The sequence below is a fragment of the Hylobates moloch genome, unplaced genomic scaffold, assembly GCF_009828535.3.
Source record: "Hylobates moloch isolate HMO894 unplaced genomic scaffold, HMol_V3 SCAFFOLD_12, whole genome shotgun sequence".
Classification (NCBI taxonomy): domain Eukaryota; kingdom Metazoa; phylum Chordata; class Mammalia; order Primates; family Hylobatidae; genus Hylobates; species Hylobates moloch.
In genome coordinates this window covers 60900117-60913014 of record NW_026652287.1, presented here as the reverse complement: position 1 = coordinate 60913014, position 12898 = coordinate 60900117, and positions in this window count along the sequence as shown.

The following is a 12898-nucleotide window of genomic DNA, read 5'->3' as shown; positions in this document are numbered from 1 at the left end:
TGCTTGAGCCTAAGAATTTTCCTGGGTGACAGAGTGAGCCCCAAAAGAAAGAGAGAGAGAGAGAGAGAAAGAGAGAGAGAGGAAGAAAAGGGGAAGGGGAATGAAATGGGAAAGGAAGAAGGAAGGAGGGAAGGGAAGAAAGAGAAAGAAAAAGAAGAGAAAGAAAGGTTTTAGAATCTTTCCTTTTCCTCCCACGATTCCGAAATTTTGCAAAGGTTTGGGTCTTTAAAAGCCCTTGCCCTGTTTGCTTGGTAGATTCTTTTGATCTGGAAACTTCTATCTTTAACTTTTGGGCAGTTTTGTTTTGTTGTCCATTTGATACTTTTTTCCCCTTTGATTTCTATCTTTCTCTATCTGGGACACCTGTAAACTGGACCTCCTGGATAAATCTTTCATATCCCTTTTCTTTCATGTCTTCCATCTCTGTCTTTTTGTCCTACTTTATGGAAGCCTTCTTCTCTTTTATCATCTGACCTTTCTCTTGAATTTATTTAAGCCATTATATTTTTATTTTATAAGAACACTTTCTTGTTCCCTTATTGCACCATTTAAAAATTTATTTACTTATTCTCTTTACTCTGTTTATGCAACATTATCGTGCTGTTTGAGTACTATCTTATTCTTGATTTTTGAATGTAATAACTTCTTAAATATTGTTATAATAATACCTGGAAAACATTTAAACATCCTCTTTCATTTCCTGAGTTAGTCCTCTTTCTTTTGAGGTTGTTTTTATTCCTGATTATTTTTCTTGGCCTCTGTTGTAAGGGTACCCGGGATTTGTTTAAATTAGATATGGGAAGACATACAGGCACAGAAATGACTGTCATGAAGTAAAAAGCTTAGATTCACAGACCGCCAGAAACAGGAGGCAGGGCACACCACACAGGGGCCAGGGCAGTCACGAGGCAGAGGGAAGAGGGTAAAAGTGGACGAGAGCCTTTTTTGTGAGTTCTGTGAGAAAGAACAGGTGAGGCAGATATGCAGGCTCAGGATTGGCTAGTTTGAGTAATTTTTGTGGGCTCTGCCTCTAATTGTCTGGTACTGGGCCCTGGAGTGACTAAGGCAGAGAAATAGTTGCCCCCAGTGTAACAGCCCTGTGAGGGCCCTGAAACAGAGGTGGTTGGGGAATGACCTCTGGATTGGCTCGTGTGCATCTGAAAGCTGTGCTCACAGGAGAGTCATTTACTATCTTTAGGATTTGACTAGCCCTGGGAGGGACCATCCCTCCAGGGTCAGCAAGGCCCCAAGATGTCAGAGCATCAAAAACAGAAACTAGAAAATGCATGGTACATAGATACCATGGAATACTATGCAGCCATGAAAAAGAAAGAAATTATGTTCTTTGCAGCAACATGGATGCAGCTGGAGGCCTTTATCCTAGGCAAATTAACACAGAACAGAAAACCAAAAATTGCATGTTCTCAGTTATAAGTGGGAGCTAAATCTCGGGTGCACATGGACATAAAGATGGAAACAACAGACACTGGGGACTCTGAAAGTGGGAGGCAGGGAGGAAGGGAAGAGCTGAAAAACTCTCTATTGGGTACTATGTTCATTATATAGGTAACAGGATCAATAGAACCCCAAACCTCAGCATCATGCAATATACCCGTGTAACAAACCTGCACATGGACCCCTGTATCTAAAATTTTTAAAAAAGGCCAGGCGCGGTGGCTCATGCTTGTAATCCCAGCACTTCGGGAGGCCGAAGTGGGCGGATCACGAGGTCAGGAGATCGAGACCACGGTGAAACCCCGTCTCTACTAAAAATACAAAAAAATTAGCCGGGCATGGTGGCGGGCTCCTGTAGTCCCAGCTACTCGGAGAGGCTGAGGCAGGAGAATGGCGTGAACCGGGGAGGCGGAACTTGCAGTGAGCCGAGATTGTGCCACTGCACTCCAGCCTGGGCGACAGAGCGAGACTCCGTCTCAAAAAAAATAAAATAAAATTAAATTAAATTAAAAAAAAAAAAAGAAAACATGGTTATTACAGTCTCTCCCACATGCCATAGGCTCTCATTAGATAGTTGGTGGTCGTTGATTAGCCTGTTCATTTTTTCTGGGTGGCGGGTGGGGAATGGAGTCTTGCTCTGTTGCCCAAGCTGGAGTGCAGTGGTGCAGTCTTGGCTCACTGCAACCTCTGCCTTCCCAGTTCAAGCGATTCTCCTGCCTCAGCCTCCCGAGTAGCTGGGACAACAGGTGGGCGCCACCACAGTCGGCTAATTTTTTATCTTTAGTAGAGATGGGTTTCACCGGATTGGCCAGGCTGGTCTTGAACTCCTGGCCTCAGGTGATCCACCCATCTTGGCCTCCCAAAGTCCTGGGATTACAGGTGTGAGCCACCACGCCTGGCCTAACCTGTTCGTTTTTAAGGAGAAAGCAAGAAAGATTTGATTAGGAACTCCAAGTATATGGGTAGGTTTATTGACTGGTAAGAAGCCAGCTGAAAGGCTGAGCTATGTGAACTTGCTGTTATAGGTAGAATTATGTCCCTGCAAAAGGATACGTTGAAGTCCTAACCCCCAATATCTTAGAATGTGACCTTGGAAATAGGGTCTTTACAAAAGTAATCAAGTTAGAATGAGGTCATTGGGGGCGGTCCCTAATCCAATATGACTGGTGTCCTTATAAAAAGGGGATATTTGGTCCAAGCATGGTGGCTCACGCCTGTAATCCCAGCACTTTGGGAAGCCAAGGAGGGTGGATCACCTGAGGTCAGGAGTTTGAGACCAGCCTGGCCAACATGGTGAAACCCTGTCTCTACTAAAAATACAAAAATTAGCCAGGTGTGGTGGCGCACACCTGTAATCCCAGCTACTCGGGAGGCTGAGGCAGGAGATTTGCTTGAAGTCAGGAGGCAGAGGTTGCAGTGAGCCGAGATCGTGCCACTGCACTCCAGCCTGGGCAACAGCAACAGAGTGAGACTCTGTATCAAACCAAAAAAAAAAAAAAAAAAAAAAATGGTGGGAGGTGGCGGGAGGGAGGGAAATTGGAAAATTTGGACAGAGAGACAGACATGCACAGGGGACGATGACCATGATTGGAATGATGTATCTATAAGCCAAGGAGTGCCAGAGATTACCAGCAAACCACAAGTAGCTAGGAAGAGATGGGGAAGGAGCCTCTTCCTGCAGGTTTCAGAGGGAGTATGGCCCCACTGACACCTTGATACCACACTTCTAGCCTCCAGAACTGTGAGACAATATTTTTTTTTAAAAAAAGAGACGGGGTCTCACTCTGTTGCCCAGGCTGAACTCTAAACTCCTAGGTTCAAGTGATCCTCCTGCCTTGGCCTCCCTAGGAGTTGGGACTACAGGTGCGCACCATCATGTCCAGCTCTTTAAACATTTTGCAGAGATAGGGTCTTGCTGTGTTGCCCAGGCTGCTCTCAAACTCCTGGCCTCAAACATTCCCCTCACTTCGGGCTCCCAAATCCCTGCTGGGATTACAGGCACAAGCCAGCAGGCCCAGCCTGATTTTTCAGAAAGGAAAATTATTATCATCAGGTACTGCAGTACTTCTTTCTGCATGGCCAGCAATTTTCTTTTGTTCTAAGCCACTCAGTTTGTGGTAGTTTTATATGGCATCCCTAGCAAACTAATTACACATTTATTTCTTTCTTTCACCCTCCCTCCTTCCTTAGCAGGACAGGCCCCAGAATTGGGGCTAAGTCCGGGAGGGTTTCTTGGCTTTGCCCAGGAGAGAATTCCAGGACAAGCTGGTGGTGTTGGATAGCAACATTTCTTGAAGCGGTCGTGCGCAGCAGCAGCAGCAGCAGAGGGCCGTTCCTTGCAGAGCAGGACCACCCACTCCCCACAGGCAGTGTGCCGGGAGGAGCAGCTCAGAAGCAGTCCTGCAGCCACATTTAGACCCACTTTTAATTTTATGTAAATCAAGGGGCAGATTATGCAGAAATTTCTAGAAAAAGGGTGTTAACTTCCATGTTGTTGGGTCATTGCCATGGAAAGGGGCAGTAACTTTTGGGTGTTGCCATGGAAATGGTAAACTGACATGACACACTGGTGGACATGTCTTATGGAGAGAAACATCCAGCACATCCCTGTTTCAGCTAGTCTTCAATCTGGTCCGGTGTCCAAGCCCCGACTCTGGAGTCTGTTCTGCCTCCTACCTCATTTTCTCACTCTGAGACCTAGGCTGACAGAGCAGCTGTCATCTCAGTGCTACCAAGTACCATGGAAGAGATAACCTAGTGACCTGCACACTGTCCCCTTAAATTTTTTTTTTTTTTTTTTTTTGGAGACGGAGTCTCGCTCTGTCACCCAGCCTGGAGTGCAGTGGTGTGATCTCGGCTTACTGCATCCTCTACCTCCTGGGTTCAAGTGATTCCCCTGCCTCAGCCTCCTGAGTAGCTGGGATTATAGGCACATGCCACTGCACCTGGCTAATTTTTGTATTTTTAGTAGAGATGATGGGGTTTCACCATGTTGGCCAGGCTGGTCTCGAACTCCTGACCTCAAGTCATCCGCCCGCCTAAGGCTTCCCAAAGTGCTAGGATTACAGGCACGAGCCACCGCGCCCGACCTGTCTCTTTAAGTTTCCAGCCAGAGATGATACCCATCATTTCTCTTTATATTGTGTTGGCCAAAGTGAATCATGTGACTATGCCTAACATCAAAGTGGCTGGGGAAGTGCAGTCCTACCCTGTGACTGGGAAATGAATGAGGGAGGGAGGGAAGGAAGGAGGAAGGAAGGAAGGAAGGAAGGTTGGTAGGTAGGAAGGAAGGGAAGGAGGGAGGCAGGGATGGAGGGAAAAGGAAGGAAGGGAGGGAGGGACGAAAGGAGAAGGAAGGAAGGAAGGAAGGAAGGAAGGAAGGGAGGAAGGAAGGGAGGAAGGGAAAGAAGGAAGGAAGAAAGAGCAGTGGCTTGCACTTGTAGTTCCAGCTACTTGGGAGGCTGAGGTGGGAGGATTGCTTTAAGCCAGGACTTCCAGACCAGCCTGGGCAACATAATGAGACCCCATCTCTGCAAAGATTTAAACAGGAAGGGAGGGAGGGAAGGAGGGAGGGAGGGAAGGAGGGAGGGAGGGAAGGAGGGAGGGAGGGAAGGAGGGAGGGAGGGAAGGAGGGAGGGAGGGGAAGAGAAGCTGCTCTGGGCAGGTTGCATTGCTTCCGTGATGCGTTCCACTGTGCACACAGGTGATCTGGCCAGTGCATCTTACAGTTTCTTTGCTTTTTTCTGTTACTTCCATTTCTTGCTTCTTGGTGCGGCAGCAGCACAATTACTCTGAGAAGCCCACAGGGTCAGAGCCTGCAGAACAAGTCGGTCCATCTGCAACGCTCAGCCCCATCTTTCTCTTCCCACTTCAGGCCACCTCCTCTGCGTTGATCTCCAAGGAACCCCAAATGCCCGGAGTCCTGGTGTCTCCTGCAAGCAGCAGAGGGAGCCCACACTCTATCAAAAGCGATTGAGTTTCTCATTATACTACAAAGCAGAAACTACAATAACTGTTGTTTTCTTTTCTTTTTTCTTTTTCTTTTCTTTTTTTTTTTTTTTTTGCCACGCAGTATGGCCTTACAGATGAAGCTTTAATCTCCCTCGTCCATCTCTGTTGCTGTAAATTTATGCTCCACTATGGTTCCATATGCCCGATCCTCTCTGAGAAAGCCACGGCGGGCTTGCGGGGAGCGTGGGCTTCAGAGCTGTGTGTGCGGCATGTGGAATTGCAGATTGGTACCTGGCACACTTAAAGGTTATGTCTTCACAGGTTGTTTTAGAGCCGTTTATTAGCCATGATCCTGCATGGATCAGTCATGATATCATGGAAACGGTGCCGTGGAACTCACCAAAATGCAAGGAGCAGAAGCAGAGTTTGGTCCATTAAAAAATAAATCTGGCCGAGTGCAGTGGCTCACGCTTATAATCTCAGCTCTTTGGGAGGCCGAGGAGGGCAGATCACCTGAGATCAGGAGTTCGAGACCAGCCTGGCCAACATGGTGAAACCCCATCTCTACTAAAAAATACAAAAATAACAGAGTGTGGTAGTGGGTGCCTATAGTCGCAGCTACTTGGGAGGCTGAGGCAGGAGGATCACTTGAACCTGGAAGGGGGAGGTTGCAGTGAGCCAAGATCGCACCACTGCACTCCAGCCTGGGCGACAGAGCAAGACTCTTTCTCAAAAAAAAAAAAAAAAAAAAAAAAAAAGAAAGCTTCTCATTGAAAACTAGTTATAGTCTTTTACTTGAGAAGGAGCTCCGTCCAAGCTTTTGTGGCCACTTCCTGGGATAACAGCTTTCTTCACCATGAGATGGCCATACAGGAGGGTGAGGAGATGGCTATATTACCTCGTCAGGACTTCCTTGTCATGGCTAGAAAGCCACAGACTGGCTGTGCATGGTGGCTCACACCTGTAATCCCAGCACTTTGGGGGCTGAAGCAGGAGGATTGCTTGAGGCCAAGAGTTCAAGACCAGCCTGGGCAACATAGAGAAACCCTTGTCTGCACAAAAAAATAAAAAAAAAATTAGCCAGTCATGGTGGTATGTGCCTGTAGTCCCGGCTATTCAAGGAGGCTGAGGCAGGAGGATCCCTTGAGCCCAGGGGGTCGAGGCTGCAGTGGCTATGATCATGCCTCTGCTCTCCAGCCTGAGTGACAGAGTGAGACTCTGTCAAAATAATAAATAAATAAGCTGGGCAGTGGCTTGCATCTGTAGTCCCAGCTACTTGGGAAGCCGAAGCGACAGGATTGCTTGAAGCCAAGAGTTCGAGACCAGGCTGGGCAACATAATGAGACCCCCACGTCTCTGCAAAAAAATTAAAAAATAAGCCAGGAATTGTGGTGTGCCCAGGAGTTCAAGGCTGCAGTGAGCTATGATTGTGCGACTGCACACCAGCCTGGGAGACAGAGTGACATTCTGTCTCAGAAAAAAAAAAAGAAAAGAAAAGAATTGAAAGTTTGCTGGCTAACAGGAAGCGGGCTATTTTAAAAGCCTCCTGGGCTCCTTTAGTTTTGGAGCACCCGTTACATAAAATGTTAAATATACAGAAATGCACCCCATTCCACATCCAATACAATGCATATATATAAATAATAAATGACAACCCAAGGGCTTGGATTTGAGTTTCATCAAGTGTATTCATCTTGACTTTGCATTTTTTTTCTTTATAGTTTGGCATCGATACATTTTTTTTTCATTCCTGGCTGTTTATGCCCCCATGGGCCTTTGGATAACTCTCAGTTCTGGGTCTTAATTCTGGGGAACTTGATGCAGACAGGGGTCCTGTATGATTGGGGGCCAAGATGAAATTTGATCGTAGCCTCCACCTGCCTCAACCAAAGAGAACTTCCTCTCCTCAAATAAAATTAGGAGGACTCTCACCTGTCCTTAAAAACATCCTAGCTGGGCGCGGTGGCTCATGCCTGTAATCCCAGCACTTTGGGAGGCTGAGGCAGGCAGATCACGAGGTCAGGAGATCCAGACCATCCTGGCTAACATGGTGAAACCCTGTCTCTACTAAAAATACAAAAAATTAGCTGGGCGTGGTGGCGGGCACCTGTAGTCCCAGCTACTCGGGGGGCTGAGGCATGAGAATGGCGTGAACCCAGGAGGCAGAGGTTGCAGTGAGCTGAGATCGCGCCACTGCACTTCAGCCTGGGCGACAGACCGAGACTCCATCTCAAAAACAACAATAACAACAACTAAAAAAACAAAACAAACAAAACAAAACAAAAAACGTCCCGAGAAGGCGATTCTTTGGTCCCATCTAGTAACATTACTCACTCACTCATTCATTCAAGAGATATTTTTACTTTTTAGAGATGAAGTCTTGCTGTGTTACCCAGGCTTGTCTTGAACTCCTGGCCTCAAGTAATCCTTCCACCTCAGCTTCTTAAAGCACTGGGATTACAGATTCTTAAAGTGCTGTGACCTATTTTAACTTTTGTAGAGATGGGGGTCTTGCTTTGTTGCCCAGGCTGGTCTCAAACTCCTGGCCTCAACAATCCTCCCACCTCGACCTCCCAAAGTGTTGGGATTATAGGTATGGACCATGGCGCCTGCCCTCCGTCCTCATTTTCTTTGACACCTGGGCAGTACCCAGGTCCTCTTAACAGTCTCAGGCTGGCCCTGGTTGCATGCCCTTTGCTACCTCCAAGTGTCTGTGCAGACCATCCACTCTGCTGGGAAGGTCTCCTGCTATTCACCAGACTAACTGCTATTCATCCCACTCCAGCCCCACAAGGGATATGCCAATATCTGGCAGTGCATTGGGAAATGCGTAACAAAGTTTCTTGGAACAAACAAAACAAAACAAAACAAAACAAACCCTGATTTGTCACATTTGCTGCTTTCTGTGGTGTAAATACTTCCACCATGGCCAATTTCAGGTTCCCAATGTGAGGTCACCGAACACGGGGCTGAGTTGGGCACAGTAGCACGTCATTCTATTGTATTCCCACCATAGAGACAACAGACGTAAATAACATCAGAGCAAATGTGGGAGTAGAACATAGTAAAATAGTCAGGAATGATGCTTTAGGTATTTAGTACCTTCGTATTTTAATACAATATTTAATTATAAGCTCTTTTTTTTTAAAATAATGACTATGTTTAAAAACCAGCTAATGAGCCAGGTGCTGTGGCTTATGCCTGTAATCCCAGCATTTTGGGAGGCTGAGGCAGGTAGATCGCTTGAGTTCAGGAGCTCAAGACCAGCGTGGGCAACATAGCAAAACCCCATCTCTACCAAAATGCAAAACATTAGCTGGGCATGGTGGCATGCACCGGTAGTCCTAGTTACTCAAGAGGCTGAGGTAGGAGGATAACTTGAGCCCAGAAGGTGGAGGTTGCAGCGAGCTGAGGTGGCGCCACTGTACTCCACCGTGGGTGACAGAGTGAGACCTTGTCTCAAAAATTAAAAAGAACAAAACAAAACAAAATACAGCTTGCACATTTTCTGAAAATTTAACAATTGACTCTTGCAATCCAGTAGGAATTGGATCCAGCACACAGTGAGGGTAAAAATCCTCTGGGTAGAATAGGATGGTATATGGATACGGCAAAAGTGGTAAATGTGGTGAGCAAATGACCCTCGCCTGGGAGGCTGTGTGGGCTGGGGATACACACACTAACCATCTGGAAGCCTCCCATGGGAATGAGTGAGCAAACTGCGCCAGAGCCATGAGACAGTTCCCATGTATTCCAAAGCTGCACTCTGATTTTTAGACAACCCTAAGCCTTGTCTCTGTGCCCTTACTGTGCATTTTCCTGAGTGGTTCTAGGTGGGCTCTCTGGGTGCATGCAGGTAGCCATGGGCTGGCCTGTGGGCCACGGCATTCTAAAGTGCCCCGGCTGTCTCTGGTAGCCCAAGTGACTTTCTGGGCTCAAGGAGCATGGAGCAGTGTGACCAGGGCTGATTTTGGAAATAAAGAGCAGCAAAACTCTGTGTCAGAGGGTCTGTACCTCCCCTGTGTGATGGCACTGAGCTAAGTACCCTCCTGGGCTCAATCGTCTTCCCTGCAGTTTACACAGATCTGTTTCTTCCTGGGGTTGTGCTGAAATGTTTTGATTCATGAGCAAGTTAACCCTTACTCCTTAAATAATAGTGTATTTGCTGCAATGGACTACTATCACCCAAATTCTCAATTAATAAAAGATTAATTAAATTATTATTATTATTATTATTTTAGAGACAGAGTCTTACTCTGTCACCCAGACTGGAGGGCAGTGGTGCGATCATAGCTCACTGTAACCTTGAACTCAATCGATTCTCCCACCTCAGCCTCCCGAGTAGCTGGGACTGCAGGTGCATGCCACCATGGCTGGCTAATTTTAAAATTTTTTTGTAGAGGTGAGACCTCACTATGTTGCCCAGGCTGGTCTCGAACACCTGGCCTCAAGCAATCCTTCTACCTCAGCCTCCCAAAGTGCTGGGATTACAGATGTGAGCCACCATGCCCAGCTCAATTAAATTATTCATTACAAACTTAAAGATTCTCCTTGTGATAGAATCATTTCAGAGTGAAAATCCAAAGGTCAACTGGTAATGAAGATATGTCATGACATGTATTCGCTTGGTGCAAAAGTAATTGTAGTTTTTGCCATCAGAAGTAATGACAAAGGCTGGGCGAGGTGGCTCACGCCTGAAATTCCAGCACTTTGGGAGGCCGAGGCGGGTGGATCACTTGAGGTCAGAAGTTCAAGACCAGCCTGGCGAACATGTCGAAACCCTGTCTCTACTAAAAATACAAAAATTAGCTAGAGGTGGTGGCAGGTGTCTGTAATCCCAGCTACTCAGGAGGCTGAGGAAGGAGAATCGCTTGAAGCTGGGAGGCAGAGGTTGCAGTTAGCCGAGATCGTAGTGTTGCACTCCAGCCTGGGTGACAGAATGAGACTCTATCTCAAAAAAAAAAAAAAAAAAGTAATGACAAATACTGCAATTGGTTTTGTACAAACAATACTTCCTCAGCTGGGCCAAGAAGAGGAATAGGTTGGAAACAATCAGCCGGGATTAATTACATCAATTAAAGAAACACAAAGCAATAAATGCCCATCTTTACAGAAAGGCGGGCGTCATAAACACGTAGTCACTACTCCATAAGCGCCTGCTGATTGGTAACTGGTGTTAACTGATAACTGATAAGCCACTTGGCTTAGGGTGCTAAAGGCAAGTCTAGTGGTAGGATTTTAATTCACAAAAATAAGTAAAACCAATTTGTCCTTAACAAGCATTTGTCTTGCTATAAAACTGTGTATATATGATATATATCATATAGGTCAATATGAATATGACATATATCTCATATACAGACGTGTACATATATAAAGAGAATAATGTGATTGTAACATATTATAATATATTGTAACATATCTGGATGAAAAAATAAAGGTTTTAATGTTTCCAAGTGCTCTGTGAAGGCTGATCTTCATTAAGACAGAATGTCCAGATATGTAACTTTCTCTCTATATTTGTGACTTTAACTTTCAGACTTGGCTTTTGTTCTCAGACAGTGACGAAGACATGCCTCCAGAGTGAATGGGCTCATTCCTGTTCACCTCCTGCACAGAAGAGCTAAGGGCAGAAGGACATCTCTGTGGAAAATTCACCAAATACTTAGAGAGGCTTTTAAAAGCACAAATTCAGGCCAGGTGCGATGGCTCATGCCTGTGGTCCCAGCATTTTGGGAGGATGAGGTAGGAGGATCGCTTGAGCCCAGGAGTTCAAGACCAGCCTGGGCAACATAGTGGGACCACTGTCTCTACAGAAAAAACTAAGTAAATAAAAAATACAAAAATTAGCCAGGCATGGTGGTACATGCCTGTAGTCAATCCCAGCTACTCGGAGGGGCTGAGGTGGGAGGATGGCTTGAGCTTGGGGAGGTCAAAGCTGCAGTGAGCAGTGGTTGCACCACTACATTCCAGCCTGGGTGACTGTGCAAGACCCTGTCTCTGCAAAATAAATAAAATACAAAAATTATCTGGGCATGGTGGTGCACACCTGTAATCTCAGCTACTTGGGAGGCTGAGGCAGGAGGATCCCTTGAGCCCTGGGAGGTTGAGGCTGCATGAGCCATGGTTGCGTCACTGCACTCTTGCCTAGGTGACAGAGTGAGATCCTGTCTCCAAAAAAAAAAAAAGTGCAAATCACACATTTCCTTTACTGTCACCAATAATTACTGAAAAAGCTATTAATCTCAGCTGTTATTTTAACAGAGGAAAGATCTCCTGGGTATTTGCAGAAGATGAGAGACAGAGGCGTGCTGGTGCCAGGACCACGGGCCCAGAGCTTCAGCCATGCATCGGCTGTGGAGCTGGCAGGTTGTCGGGGAGGCGTCTGTGACTTTTGCCTTCTCTAGGCTTAAATGAAGTTCAAAATAAATACACAAACAAACAAAATACTGTAATCCCCCACCCTCCGTCTTTTTTTTTGAGTCAGAGTCCCGCTGGGTCGCCCAGGCTAGAGTGCAGTGGCATGATCTTGGTTCACTGCAACCTCTGCCTCCCAGGTTCAAGCAAGTCTTCTGCCTCAGCTTCCCGAGTAGCTGGGATTACAGGCTCGTGAGACCATGCCCGGCTAATTTTTGTACTTTTGGTAGAAACGGGGTTTCACCATGTAGTCCAGGCTGGTCTTGAACTCTTAAACTCAAGCGATCTGCCCCCCTCAGCCTCCCAAAGTGCTGGGGTTACAGGCGTGAGCCACCATGCCTAGACCCCAAATAATTTTTAAAGTACTGTGGAATTGGAGTTTTCATCACCTTATCCTTTGTCCCCACTTTTATGCTTTTTTTTTTTTGTCGTTTTCTCGTGTGTGTTTTTTGTTTGTTTGTTTGTTTTGTTTTTTTTTTTTGAGACAGAGTGTTGCTCTGTAGCCTAGGCTGGAGTGCAGTGGTGTGATCTTGGCCCACTGCAACCTCCACCTCTTGGGTTCAAGAGATTCTCCTGCCTCAGCCTTCTGAGTAGCTGGGGTTACAAGCGCCCACCCCCACGCCAGGCTAATTTTTGTGTTTTTAGTAGAGACGGGGTTTCAGCATGTTGGTCAGGCTGGTCTCCAACTCCTGACCTTGTGATCCACCCGCCTCAGCCTCCCAAAGTGCTAGGATTACAGGCATGAGCCACCACACCTTGCCAATTTTATGTTTTTTTTTTTTAAATCAAATTTACTGAGGTATAATTTACATATAATAAAATGCATACATTTTAAGTGCATAGTTCGATGAATTTTAACAAATGTATATACCATGAAACCATCAGCCCAGTCAATATACAGATCATTTCCATCACCCAAAAGGTTGCCTTGTGCCCACTTAGTATGCTGGATGCTGGTAAATATTTATCAGGAGACTGGAAAAAATGTTGTATATTTAACATTTATTTATCTAATTATTTTTGGCTTTTACCTTTTTTTCTGGACCTGGGTAGAGAAGTATTATTTAATATATCA